The sequence below is a fragment of the Carassius auratus genome, chromosome 18 (assembly GCF_003368295.1).
Source record: "Carassius auratus strain Wakin chromosome 18, ASM336829v1, whole genome shotgun sequence".
Taxonomy (NCBI): Eukaryota; Metazoa; Chordata; class Actinopteri; order Cypriniformes; family Cyprinidae; genus Carassius; species Carassius auratus.
In genome coordinates this window covers 18,291,837-18,304,413 of record NC_039260.1, presented here as the reverse complement: position 1 = coordinate 18,304,413, position 12,577 = coordinate 18,291,837, and the positions used below count along the sequence as shown (strand labels likewise).

Genomic DNA, 12,577 nt, shown 5'->3' with positions numbered 1-12,577 from the left:
AAACTATTTTTCTGATTGAAATACTGCTATAAAAAGACAATAATCCCTGTGTGAGGTGTGTTATCTAGAGTAGGTGAATCTTGAAGTGAGGCTTGATTTTAATGTTGCGAGCCTGGTGTTTTGACAGTTTGAGAGTTGAGAAGTCAAGGCATGAAGATATGAAATGACAATAAAATTCTGATCTGATACATGGCTGAAGATATTACGAGGCCAAATTAAATCATCTTAATAAACTAAATCTTGCCCATTTTACCCTAATCCTGGATGCACTGTCTTGCACTGTCTTGCCAACAACCCGTTGAAGTGTTGTATGAAGTTCTAGGTCTTAGGATAAACCATTTAAGGGTTAATCTGTTGCTTCTAGCTCTACTTTACTTGCAAGTATAGCCGAAATCACAACACAACCATTGTCTTAATCGTATGTATATTTGATTTCATTAGACAATGTTGTGAATAGGATTTAGTGCAGATTAATATCTTTAATAGCTGGTTATGTAGTCTTAATTTACCGCGTTTCAGTCATTATAATATTCATTCCATTGTCTGACAACAGAAACATTAAAATATAATAATAAAAACTGTTTTATTGAGAATTTGACTGCATTAAAATGCAGTACGTGAGCACAGGGAGGCAAGAAAATACGATGCACTTACGTCATGAATATGCTAATTAAATTATGATGTCATCTAGCGACATTTAGTAACTTTTCAGGCGGGGTTTAGCTACTTTCCGTTGAAAGAAGTTGTCAACACTGGTTAGAACTGAAGTCTGTAGGAAGATAGCCCTTCATGAAAAGGTTTGGTTTCGTCTGTATTAGATAATGTCTTATCATCAAGTCTTCATTGTATCTTTAGGGTGACGTACTAGGACTATTGTGTTTTCCAGTCGGGCTACCAAAATGTATTAACACTCTGCCCGACGGGCTACCTCTAATACAGATCTTTCGCGGATCCTTAAAAACTCCTAAAGTGAGTAGTATCAAACTTAAGGCCATAAAAAGTTTGAAATACGTTAAATGGTATAAGAAATGTCTTAATTATTATTTTAAGAAGTATTGCAGTTGGGGATGGAAATATGACTCACCATACAGTTGGATTAAACTTCGAAAGGCAATGATGTCATTGAATGAATATGAGCGCTGCACGTTTCAAGTCAAAATGCATCGAGGATGTCTTCTGTATCTGAAGCGAACCGACTGTCTTTAGAAATGTGTTTTTATATGCTTGATTTATCCCTTTTCATAAAAATGTTAGTTAAAATTAATTTACGGGCTACCAAAATCTCAAGTGTACCTGCCCAAAGGGCTACCAGAGACTTAGAAATTTTGTGAGCCCTACAAAAAGTACACAACATGAGCAAAGTACACAACAAAGTGGGAAAAAGTCTGCTCCCAATTAAGGAATGTACTTTAGAATCTTACCAAAAGGGTCTAGTCTTGGTGTGGGTCTTAGGGCATCTAGTCTGACATCAAGACCAGTGGTTGCACAATTTTTTAATGAGCAAGTCCTTTCTCATCTAAAATATTCATTTACAGGGTAAGAGTGGGTGACAATAACCTAGTTAACAGAAGAGTGGGACACAGGGCCAGGTGATTGGCAGTGTCTGAGGTGTTGGAGTTGCAAATAATGGCCACTTTGTTTTCAGAGTGGTCTATGAAATTCTGTGGAAGGCAGAGGAAGGGTGGTAAGGTCAAAAACTGTTTACGTAAAATGGAGATGGAGGTGTTGAAACTCTAATGGAAAAACAGTGTCTATGCTGACTTTGTCAAAGCAAGAACAAACTTGCACCAGAAATATGTTGAATTAAAGGGGGCAGATCAGTACTTTCACTGTGCCAGTAGGCAGAGGACTGATGCTCTCTGATGTTGCAACTTAAAGGGGTCATCGAATGCCACATGCATTTTTACACTGAAATGTGTGTTGGCAGTGTTATTTATATTTATTATTATTATTATTTTTTAATCTCGTTAAATAATTTACCCTTTCTCAAATCGGGCCGTTCTGAGATGCTTTTCTGTGTGACGTCACACAGACAGGCCCCTCCCATAATTGTTTGATTGACAGTAGCGTTTCAGTACAGACTGGACTGGTGTCTTACCTTAGACCTGCCCTGAGTGAGCTGTCATCAGTCCACCATAGTTTAGATGCCGGAGCAAATGTAGACAAGAATGTCTCCCAAGCAATTGAGGTGTTCTTATGAGGTGTCGAATGTAATAATGATCATAGCAGTCATCATTTACTCCTGACATCTGAGCTTCTGAAGATCCAGTGGATTACATTTGTTTTTAAAGGGATCTTCGCACGAATCAATCATGATCCAGCATGGTGTCCGGAAGTGAGTGAAAGGTTTTTTAATCGATCTTTACAAATCGCTTTTCCTAGTAACGTACTACTTAGCAAGTTTCTCGATAAATGCTTCTAAAGTTTATCATCTCTCAGAGAGCAGCTTGGAAGAGAGTGGCGGGGCGAGCAAAGCTCATTTGCATTTAAAGCAGCAGGCAAGAAAACGGGTTTCTCTGAAAAGTGTGCTGTTTAACACTACCAGTGAGGAATTTTAACCAAACTATATTACATGATTTTCAGTAAAACCCTAAAGAATCATATCAACTTGTAAAAGAAATGGTCATCCGATGACCTCTTTAAGAAACAGCAGGGTAAGACAAAAATAACATCTGAAGGTTAACATAATTACTAATCCCACATAATCCCGATTTTCTACTACCGTTCCAAATTTATTTATTTTTTCCTCTGCTTTCTTGCTCTGGTTGAGTTGTGCATTTGTATATGTATGTTTACTTGCAGACACACACATACAGTACATATAGCAAGCCCTGAAAACATGCTCTACACAAGTACGTGAACACAGGTGCTTCTAACTACGGAAGCTCAATTTCATACATCGCTGCATTTTGAAATATGTCAAAAGGCAATTCATAACAACATGAATGTGCTATATATTCTTAATGTTGCCGTCAGGAGGTCTAAAATACAGATCTGTTAACATTCCCATTCATCTTAGTGGCACCCCTGGAAATATACAACTTTAAATCTGCCATGTGAATAATCACATGGAGCTGCAGGAAAATCATGTCATGATAAAGCTGATTAGCTGATGGCACCTAAAAAATAAATAAAAAAATCATGCACAATGCCAAAAGCTTCAGTCGTTAGTTTTCTCTTTCAGTTCAACTTAATTTTCTCTTTCAGTTCAACATAGCATCAAGTTGAAAAGAATCTTGCTAGCACAGGCAGATTTTGTTAGCTAGTCACTTTGAAAAATAGTACTTTTGGTGTTATGCCACAGGCGTTTGAAGGTAACCCTATCACCCCCTCGAGTACCATGGTTTGTTATGGTCACAGTAACCTGATAACAAGCTAAGTATGCACCTAGCAATGTGCTGGCTAGCCATTTGTGTCTGCTTTTGTGTGCTTGCATAAATGATGTTTCTAGCCCAAGGCTGTACACTTCTGACATCAGCACTGGAATCTTCTTCCGTAAAGGATATATTTATTCTTTAAAAAGGGGTTATGTAATAGCACTCATAGCTAACAGAAGAGCACAGGGCATTATAGGAGCCAGACTATTCTGGTTTACAGACATTTTACCTCCTAACCCCTTAAAAGATGTTTATAAAGCAGAAATCCAGAGAATCCTGAAAACACACACGTTTGACTCTTGCAGACAGCGGTCGATGCCCCTAAGGGTTCAGATCTTGTTAGCAGGGTAAACATACTCCATCTTAGGCAGGTTTGGACTCCACCCCATTTGGGAATCACAGAGTTACACCGAATGGGATTGGCTTGGAAAATGGAAAGTGGAATCTAATTGCCTGAGTTGTTAGCAATTTGCTTAGTATGCTTATGGTCTTTTTTTAACATTACACATTTACAATTTCTTTTAACTTTTGTTCATTAAAAATATCTCTCTCTACACTTATGGAACAAAAATATAAAGGGAATATACTGCTAAATATAATGCGATATATAACATATCCATAAATTGGAAACTACTGCTTATATCTTTCAATATATCCATTGGCAATTAAGGCTATATATTGGTACATACAAATATATTTTGAAATGAAGACTAAAAAATAAACCTAATACTCATAACGTTTGATCCTTCATTGACTATATGTTCCTATATGTAGAATGTTGACTACATTCTATGTTCCCATATAAATGTGAATGTATGTACATTCATGGAATGACTTAAAGCAGATTTCTAGGTCCTAGCATGCTTTGCTTTTTTGCTCAATATCAATATGGGGGAGATCTGTAAGTAATGTTGCATTATTTTGAAATTTAAAAGGGTTTCTGCTATATGTAAGTTTCTGGGGTTACAAAAACATTACTAAAAAGTAATGGCTGTGCACAGTGATAGTCTGTTCACTAAATGTATATATATATATATATATATATATATATATATATATATATATATATATATATATATGCTAAGTGTATTACTGAATGTAAAATTACATATATTGTGATATGCAAGTAAATATATTATAATCCAATTTTTCAGTGTATAACAATACATTGAGTAATACATAAGGAATTGCAGTGGCAATTCCTTATGCATTATTCAATATAATGTAATATATTTACACAATATATTTACATTATGTCATTTAATATATTGATCATTCATATTTTAGAAAATATATTCTTTGCATAAGTGTCAGGCCGCTGGTCACTGGATTTTAATCTGTCTCTCAGAGCTCAGCGTGTTTTCTCTAGAGATTAATTAGCTGATAATCAGACAGAACAAGTGTTCCACCACACCAACATTAATTAACATTATGCTTAATTAAAGCTTTGCTTTTTGTGTTTTTGAAACCGGCTTTGTTCTTTATGTTCTGTAAAATGGTCTGTCATGCTGCTATTGGTATGGATGAGAGAAATGTCTCTCTCTCTCTCTCTCTCTCTCTCTCTCATTTTTTCTTCTTTAATTTTATGTGAAATCTGTTAGACTGACTGTAGTGTATGCATACATCTTGTTATACATGCTATATATCATGCTACATTGTTGCATGTTATAATGTCTAATGTTAATAAATGCAGGTGCATGTTTGTCAGTGGGTGGGGTAGTGTAACTACTTCATATTAGGGAAAACTTGCCTGTCTCCAGATGGTACTATGTGGCTCAGTAAATAAAATCCCCCACTGAGTTTTTTTTTTTTTTTTTTGACGATTTTGTATTATTTTTTTTTCCTCCACTGGAAGTATTTGCCCATATCCAACATTTTTGTTTACAGCTGATAAAATAGCATGCAAGAGCAATGTTCGGTGACATAAATGACAAACTGCTCAGCTCATGTTGAAATGATTAAATAAAAGGCCTTATCCTGCAGCTACAAATGATTGCTAGTTGAATTGTATACAGCTTTAATGCTATTTTGTTTGTCAAATAGATAGAGCCTTCTCCATGTTATTTGTCTATGTTAAAATGTTTTTCCTTTGCCAGTTTGCCTCAAAAAATGGTCGACCTGCCTGTTTGTTGAACACTGACAGTAATTCAGTTTGACGCCCCTAGTGGTGCGTTAGCTACACTTTGCCTTGAAGTGTTATTATATATACCGTATATCAGCTAATATATCTTTCTGTTGATTCATGCGCATTCTGGATTCCCAGACATAAAAAAACGTGGACAAACCATTCACTCTTGTTCAATGTGAATGCCTTTTAGGCTGGAATATGAGCAGTCATTTATTCCGTCCTCACCCGAGTGCTGATAGCGCGCGCTTTGTTGTTTCTCCGATGCAGACATGGTTTTATGTTTACGCAGTACGATACACAACCCAACGGGTAAAAGACAGTGTAAGTCATTATAATCAGTAATCATGTGCCCACTGGAAGCTTCAAATGCCTCAATTGAAATAAATCTTATTGGTTTTGTCTCGACACTCTGGGACACACAGCATCACAGTATGGTAAGGGGCATATCATTTCCATCACATGTTTGAGGAATTTGGCAAATCACAACGCACTGGATAGCTGGCAAATCAGAGCACACCTCGCTTTTCAGAATGATGAGCTTTGTAAAAATCTATGTTTTTTATTTTTTATTTACCTTAGACAACAAATACATTGCATTACACCAAATACACAAAATAATGTTCTTTTAGCAATATCATATGACCATTTTAAAAACATGTGTTTTGAGTCTGGCTATGCTACCTTGGTGAAATGTTACTGATACATAAGCTTAGCAAACACTGGAGATTTTTCTGTGCCCTCGTTTAGATAGATAAATAGCTGCACTTGCATGACTAGAAAAAAGCTGCCCAGGGTGTTTCCAAGATGGCGACAGAGTGAGCTGAGTTGATTAAAAATGACTTTGGCTCTGTTAATGCAATGTGATTTTATTTATCAAGATACAGCATATTATAATATTGAAATGAAAGTTAAGATACATCAACTTGAGGTATGAAAGTTGAAATGCCCTTTTCCTTTATAAAGTAAACAATGCATTGCATCCCCCACAGAATGAACTGACACAATTAGCTTCTGTTTCCTTTTAGCATGGTGAGGTGATATACCATTTTTCATTGAACTTAAAATTTAATTTAGCTGAAAATATTCAGTTATGTTGTGGGTTAATTCCATTGTGGTGTGGGCTAATTCTCTTGTGTTTTGAGGTAATTCTGTTGAAGTGTGGGCAAATACTGGTTCACTGTAGGATAATTCTTTCTTGCTGTCCACATTGGTTTGCTTCACAAATGCATTTGAGGCTGAACATCCACATGCGCATACACATTCAGACCCATTTTGTGGCGGTAAATAAGGTTGTATTTTATTTCAGCCCTGAGGAGTATAATAGTAAAGTGACCTCTTAGACTGACCGTTCATCTAGCAGTTGAAATGACCGTCCTGCCTACTCTGTTCCACACCATCAGGTTTTCATGGCCTGTGAACTGCGTGTGGTCCATTTTGATCCAGCACATCTGAGCAGTCTCAAAGTAATTTCTGAAGCTACAAATCTGATGGAACTTTTTCACAATTAGGTCTCTTAGAAACACAACAGAACAGCAGACATATTTGTTTCTCTTTCATGTTTTGTTGAACATCAATGATGATGAGCTCCTATCAGCAGAGCAGAAATAAGAAATGACAGGAAGTGAGGAAAACTCTGTATCAGTGCATTGTAAACTCAACATCAAGACTCAATTATTTAAAATGTTTTGGTATCAAAATGCATTTGTCTGTTCTATTCCCATCTCTACATAAAACGTGTTCTACACCTGCACTAACTAAAGCTAATCTCGTCAAATCAAACCCACTTCTGCCTAAAAAGAGTAAGAGAACAAAAACTGAGGGGGAAACAGCAAGAACATGTAAAACTGAGTATTACAATCTTGTACAGATTCAAATATCTTGCCTTTTGTCAGTTTTGTATAATGAAAATACATCTGAAGTCAGTAAACGTACCTATATAAATACTATAGTCTTACAGATACAGATTTTTGACCGCTGGTACAGAGTCTGGCCCACTTTTCCATTCATTCTGATAGACATGCAAAGGGATCAACCAGAGATTTGTACAATTTAGGGTAAAATAGTAAATGCACATAAAAAGGAAATGTGTGTTAAGTTATTAAATATATTTTTAAAGGTATTAAAAAAAATATGCATGGATAAATATCATTACATTTTTGAATCACACAACATGCCATTTTACAACCTGAAGTTTATCTAGTCAAAGTCCAATTATTCAATATTTTGAGAGGACTGTTAACCTTGCCACACAGTCAGAATGTGCTTATGTATGGATCCATCAGGTTTAACGCAATGGCCTTGTTTACTCATTATTGAAATATATATCTACTGCAGCAACCATGCAAATCAGTTGCATCCATTGAGAGCTTCAGTCACATACAGGATCTGTTATCAGCTTTGCTCTAGAGGTACAGAGCAAACAGCCACAGTGTCTGAACACTGGCCCATGAGAGGCAGAACAAACGGTCCAATCATGGTACTGGCGGGTTGAAAAGAGATTCTGATTGATGTAGTGCCATAACATTGAGGAGCGCTAATTACTGCAGCCTCCATGAGAGAGAGCATGATTCTCCACATTGGCCCCTACCAGAGAACTATGGCTTACAACCACTCCAGACTCCAGCAGAACATAGCCAAGATCGATCGATCGATCATTAATGAGATTGGGTTAGTGGCAGAGATGGATTGAGGGAGAAAGAGAGAGAGAGAGAAACATAAAGCTGCCCCTAAAAAAGGTGCTGAGGTAAACAGTGTGATTAAGAGGTTGGTTAATCAGAGACTGTCCATGTGCACTAATAGATTTGCAATAAAAAAAGAGGAATAAATCATGTTGCTCTTAAGATAAGGACAGCTTACATCATCCATTTCAGGTTTACACATTCTTATGTGGAGCATAAAAACTAAATAAACTTGTGGTCTATCTCTTTACATGTCAGTCAGATTACTTTCCCAGTCTGAATCTAAGGGGTTTTTATGCTAAAAATGAGTTAAATGGACTAGACTATGCCGACAGAGACCCTCTGCATGTGCTAATAGATCTGCAGTAAGAAGCAGAATGAATCATGCTGTGCTTGAGATGAAGACATGCTCATATAGTCCATTTCAGATTTACACACCCCTAAACAGCACAAACAAAGCAATCTGTTATTTGTTCTTTTACATGTCATTCAGAAAGTTTGTTCCTGTCTAATTGGGTGGGATTAAGCCAGAATCAAGGTGTCCAGTTTTAGACTTTGGACCTTTTTACTGTCGCACCTCAGGGTGGCAGTGATTAGTCCAAAGGCCTGCTCCTCGAGACCCACTGTCTTGGGTCTGGAATGGAAGATTTCAAATTGTGTACAGTACTTCAAGGAGAACCTCTGCCAAGCCAGGACTGCAACTGAGATGAACAGGAATGACACATACATTTCTCATCAAATGATTAGGAAGACCTGCAAAATATGCAGAGGTGAGGGTACTCCAGGACCAGGGTTGGAAAACACTATTATAGACTAAGCTGCAAAGTAAGACTAATGTTATGTCGATTTTCAAATGCCTGGCTCTGCAAGACTAGTTTTAATGCTATGTTACCTTATTTATTAAAACACCCTCATACCTCAGGGTGGGTTTTAGATGGAAGTGAGGGGTTGGCATGGGCTCGGTTTGGTTGTGGGTGAAGAGATATTTGGCAGTCAAATAAAGAAAAGGCACTTGCCTAGGGTGGAGAGGTGAATCAACCCACCTCCACCAAGAGAAATCATACATAAGGGGGCAAACGGAACATTAGAAAGTGTGAATCTGGAAGACATACACACAAGTCCCTGCAGACAAACAAAACAAGCTGTGAAAGAGAGAGATGAAGAGGATACGGCAGGGTGAAAAAGGCAGGAAGCTTCCTTTCTGTTCAGAGAAAGCGTGTAGGCTTTAGAACCTACTAAAACACGCATATACGGCCGCGAGCGATCGTGTATGCTAATCGTTCAGAACCGACAACGACCAAACTTTGAGTGGGTCAGGAACTTTACCTTCCACACACAAGTAAACAGTCATCTTGTTATCTTTGTTGTGCATTTGCATTGTAGATGAATTATAATTTCTGCATAAATAAAACTCCTTCTTCTAGAGAACACAAAAGTGACTATTTTGTTTCACGGTTTGTGGCTTAAAATTCACACAGGGAAGAACGGGAAAAAGATGTGTATGTTCCACAAATCCGCACATGCTCTCAACAATAGCGGCGAGGTAAAGAAATAGAGCGAGAGAGAAAGAGAGAGATACCAAGGGAATAAACATTGACTTCCTTTGAACGTGTTCCTGCTTTATATTTCCCTTAGCTGGGGGAGTCTAGGGACCCAAGCTGGATCATTCTGGACTTGCTGATTCACTCAGCCTCTGTAGATACTGACGTGCTGTTTTTGTATGGGCTTAAAGTGACCCAAATTAGTCGGAACCTGTTGGTGGCTTTCTGAAACGGGTCAACAGAGCTGCCCGGATGCACTCAGCCCAGGCACAATCTCAATGTCATGTTTTATTCATCACATGTGAATGTGGTTGGGTGGGGTCTCTGCTCATGGGCAATATGGATGCTGCCTGCTTGAGCCAAGCCCTGGCAACAAAACAAAGACACTCTCTCGCACACACAACACGCACACACACACACACACACACACACACACACAGAATAGATCTCATATGGCATTGAATGGAGGAAACAAGAGAAAAGAGCTCAACAAGCCAAGGAACAGAACAACAATGGAGACAGAGCACATGTGAAAGAGTTGGGAGACTTAGTAATGCTAATGCCTATCAGCACATTTTCGAACCCTAACCAGATTATAGGGCTGCAGTGAATGCCTGTGTTTAAGTGTGGAAGATAGATAAAGCTAGGGTTAGGTTTAGGGTTAGGGATGAATCTTTATACAGTTATTTACACAGTTTAGGTCTGACAGACAACAATTTTTGCTTAAAGGACAAGCTGCAGAAAATAATCTGTAGTAACATGATATACATAGTAAAACAGTACATGTCACTTGCACTATATTTAAAACCTATTAAGTCATGCTTTAGTAGTTAATTACTGATTAGCTTCACTTTCATGGAAGCTCTCAAATCTCCTTTGTGTTCAAAAGATTAAATAAGAAATGGCCTGCCAACGTACCAAGTTTGAAATCTTTGATAACACTGGGTAAACCACAAAATCATCCTTTTTTTACTTCACTGAAAAACTCACAGCATATGGGTTTGAAAAGACAAGAAGGTGAGTAATGACATAATCTGTATCAATTTTTCACTTTGTCCTGTGTATTTATTCCCGTTCTTGTTCTGCTTTGTCCAATATATTATTCTCTTGTTCTTGCTATATTATTTGTTTGCCAACACAAAACATAATTTGGTCAAACCAATTAAGCACGGTGAATTAAATTAATAGAGATGGAAGATACATCAGCCTCTCTGCATAGATTTACTAATGAGCAGAAATGATTTGATAGTGAAATATTTCCCACAACATTTCCGCTTTAATTCAGTAATTGCTGCTGAGATGAGGGCATGGTTGGCGTGCTGTGTCCAGTTTGGAGTGCTAAAGTGCATCCCTGCAGCTAGAGTCTCAAACACACGCTGGGGCTTTATGAGTCTTATTAATTATTCAGCATTTAGCATTATTTGGCACTGACTATTGCACACACACACACACACACACACACACACACACACACACACACTACCATGAGGAGGCTAAACCTCGTACAAATATAGCTACTGTATATGCCCCCACAAGTTACAAGCTAATTACTTCCTCCCCCATGCAGAAAGAAAGAATCTAACTTGAATTGTTTTATGTTCCCACTGTTTTTGTTTAATGGGATTTAGACTTAAAACAAGAAAAATTGCCAATGGCCTAGGAAAAGTGAACTTTATAGAAGATATATTCACTGAAAAATGAAGACGTATTGTCTCATACTGTCTTGCTTCTTAAGTAGATTTATCTTGTTTAAAGAAGAAAACCATTTTGTGCAGTGCAGTCTTTAAAGCAGGCAGACTGTAACTCATATTTGCAGATTCATTAAATTCTCAGGTGTGTGTTCAGCCAGTCCTCTAAACACGTGCTTATATCACACCAGAACAAAGCGCCTGTGAATACAAACCTTCAGCTGATCTCATCGTTTCTCTCGCTGCGACTTGCAAAGAGTCACCCCCATAGTTTCCCATAAAAGTAGCCTCCCCAAAATCAAAACCTGAACCAATCACCTTAAACATCTGCTACTATACACTAAGCACAGACCTAGAGAGACTTTCAATCAGCAGAAGGAAGAACTGCGAGGGAAAAGGGGTGTCTGAAGTGTCTCTCACACATGCACAGCTAAAACAAAAGCATCGAAAGATACCAGGGACTTACGTTCTGATGGGTTTCTGCAGGACACACACGCGGGAAGAGAAGGAGGGGGAGAGTGCGCTCCTCCACAAGCTGGACTGTCACACGCTCAGACTGAGAGACAGTGGTCCACATGCACGCTGCTCTCTCTGTCATCCACGCAGCTGCGAGGCGGAGTGTGTGTGTGCGAGCTGCGAGCGCAGAGAGAGTCAGTGCCACACACACACACACACACCCTTGTCTGTTAAACTCTTGGGAGTTGATCTCAAAAGACACACACACACACACATGCACCCTGCAAAGACAGACTGCAGCGGTGGTTCTGATAAAGCCAGGTTCTGGGAGCAGGTTCGGGACAACAGCCAGAGGGGAAGTTGTGTGCTTGTGGTTGATAAGACTGCTCAGCTGTGGTAGACAAAAGAAATAATGTGAGGCTAATTGATCACTTGCTCCCTCTGCGCTTTATTTGTTCCTCAGAATAACAGCCGTGCGTGGCAGGATATGAATCAATACAGTGTGGCGATATATATCGAAGCGATTAGCCGACACAGACAATATGATTTCCTTCTCGTTTCCCCTGAGCAATGCATTACCGCAAGTTCTTTTATTCGAGTTTCGTGGCAAAGCACAATAAGGTGTGGTTTGTGGCGGCGTAATTGGTGCTGTCGCTCTGTTCTGAGTTTGCCACTTTTAATAATCGGAGAATTTTAACAGAAACATAAT

The 12,577-nt window shown here is 38.4% G+C and overlaps 1 protein-coding gene across 1 annotated transcript in view; it reads right to left on the bottom strand.

Annotated features, from left to right (window-relative positions):
• The window catches only part of LOC113118581 (semaphorin-6D-like), a 112,173-nt gene extending 100,171 nt beyond the window's left edge, over nucleotides 1–12,002 (bottom strand). The window contains exon 1 of the mRNA XM_026287862.1: nucleotides 11,879–12,002. The gene's annotated coding sequence lies outside the window, so the exon portion shown is untranslated. The remainder of the gene's footprint in view (nucleotides 1–11,878) is intronic.
• Between the last annotated feature and the right edge of the window lie 575 nt (nucleotides 12,003–12,577).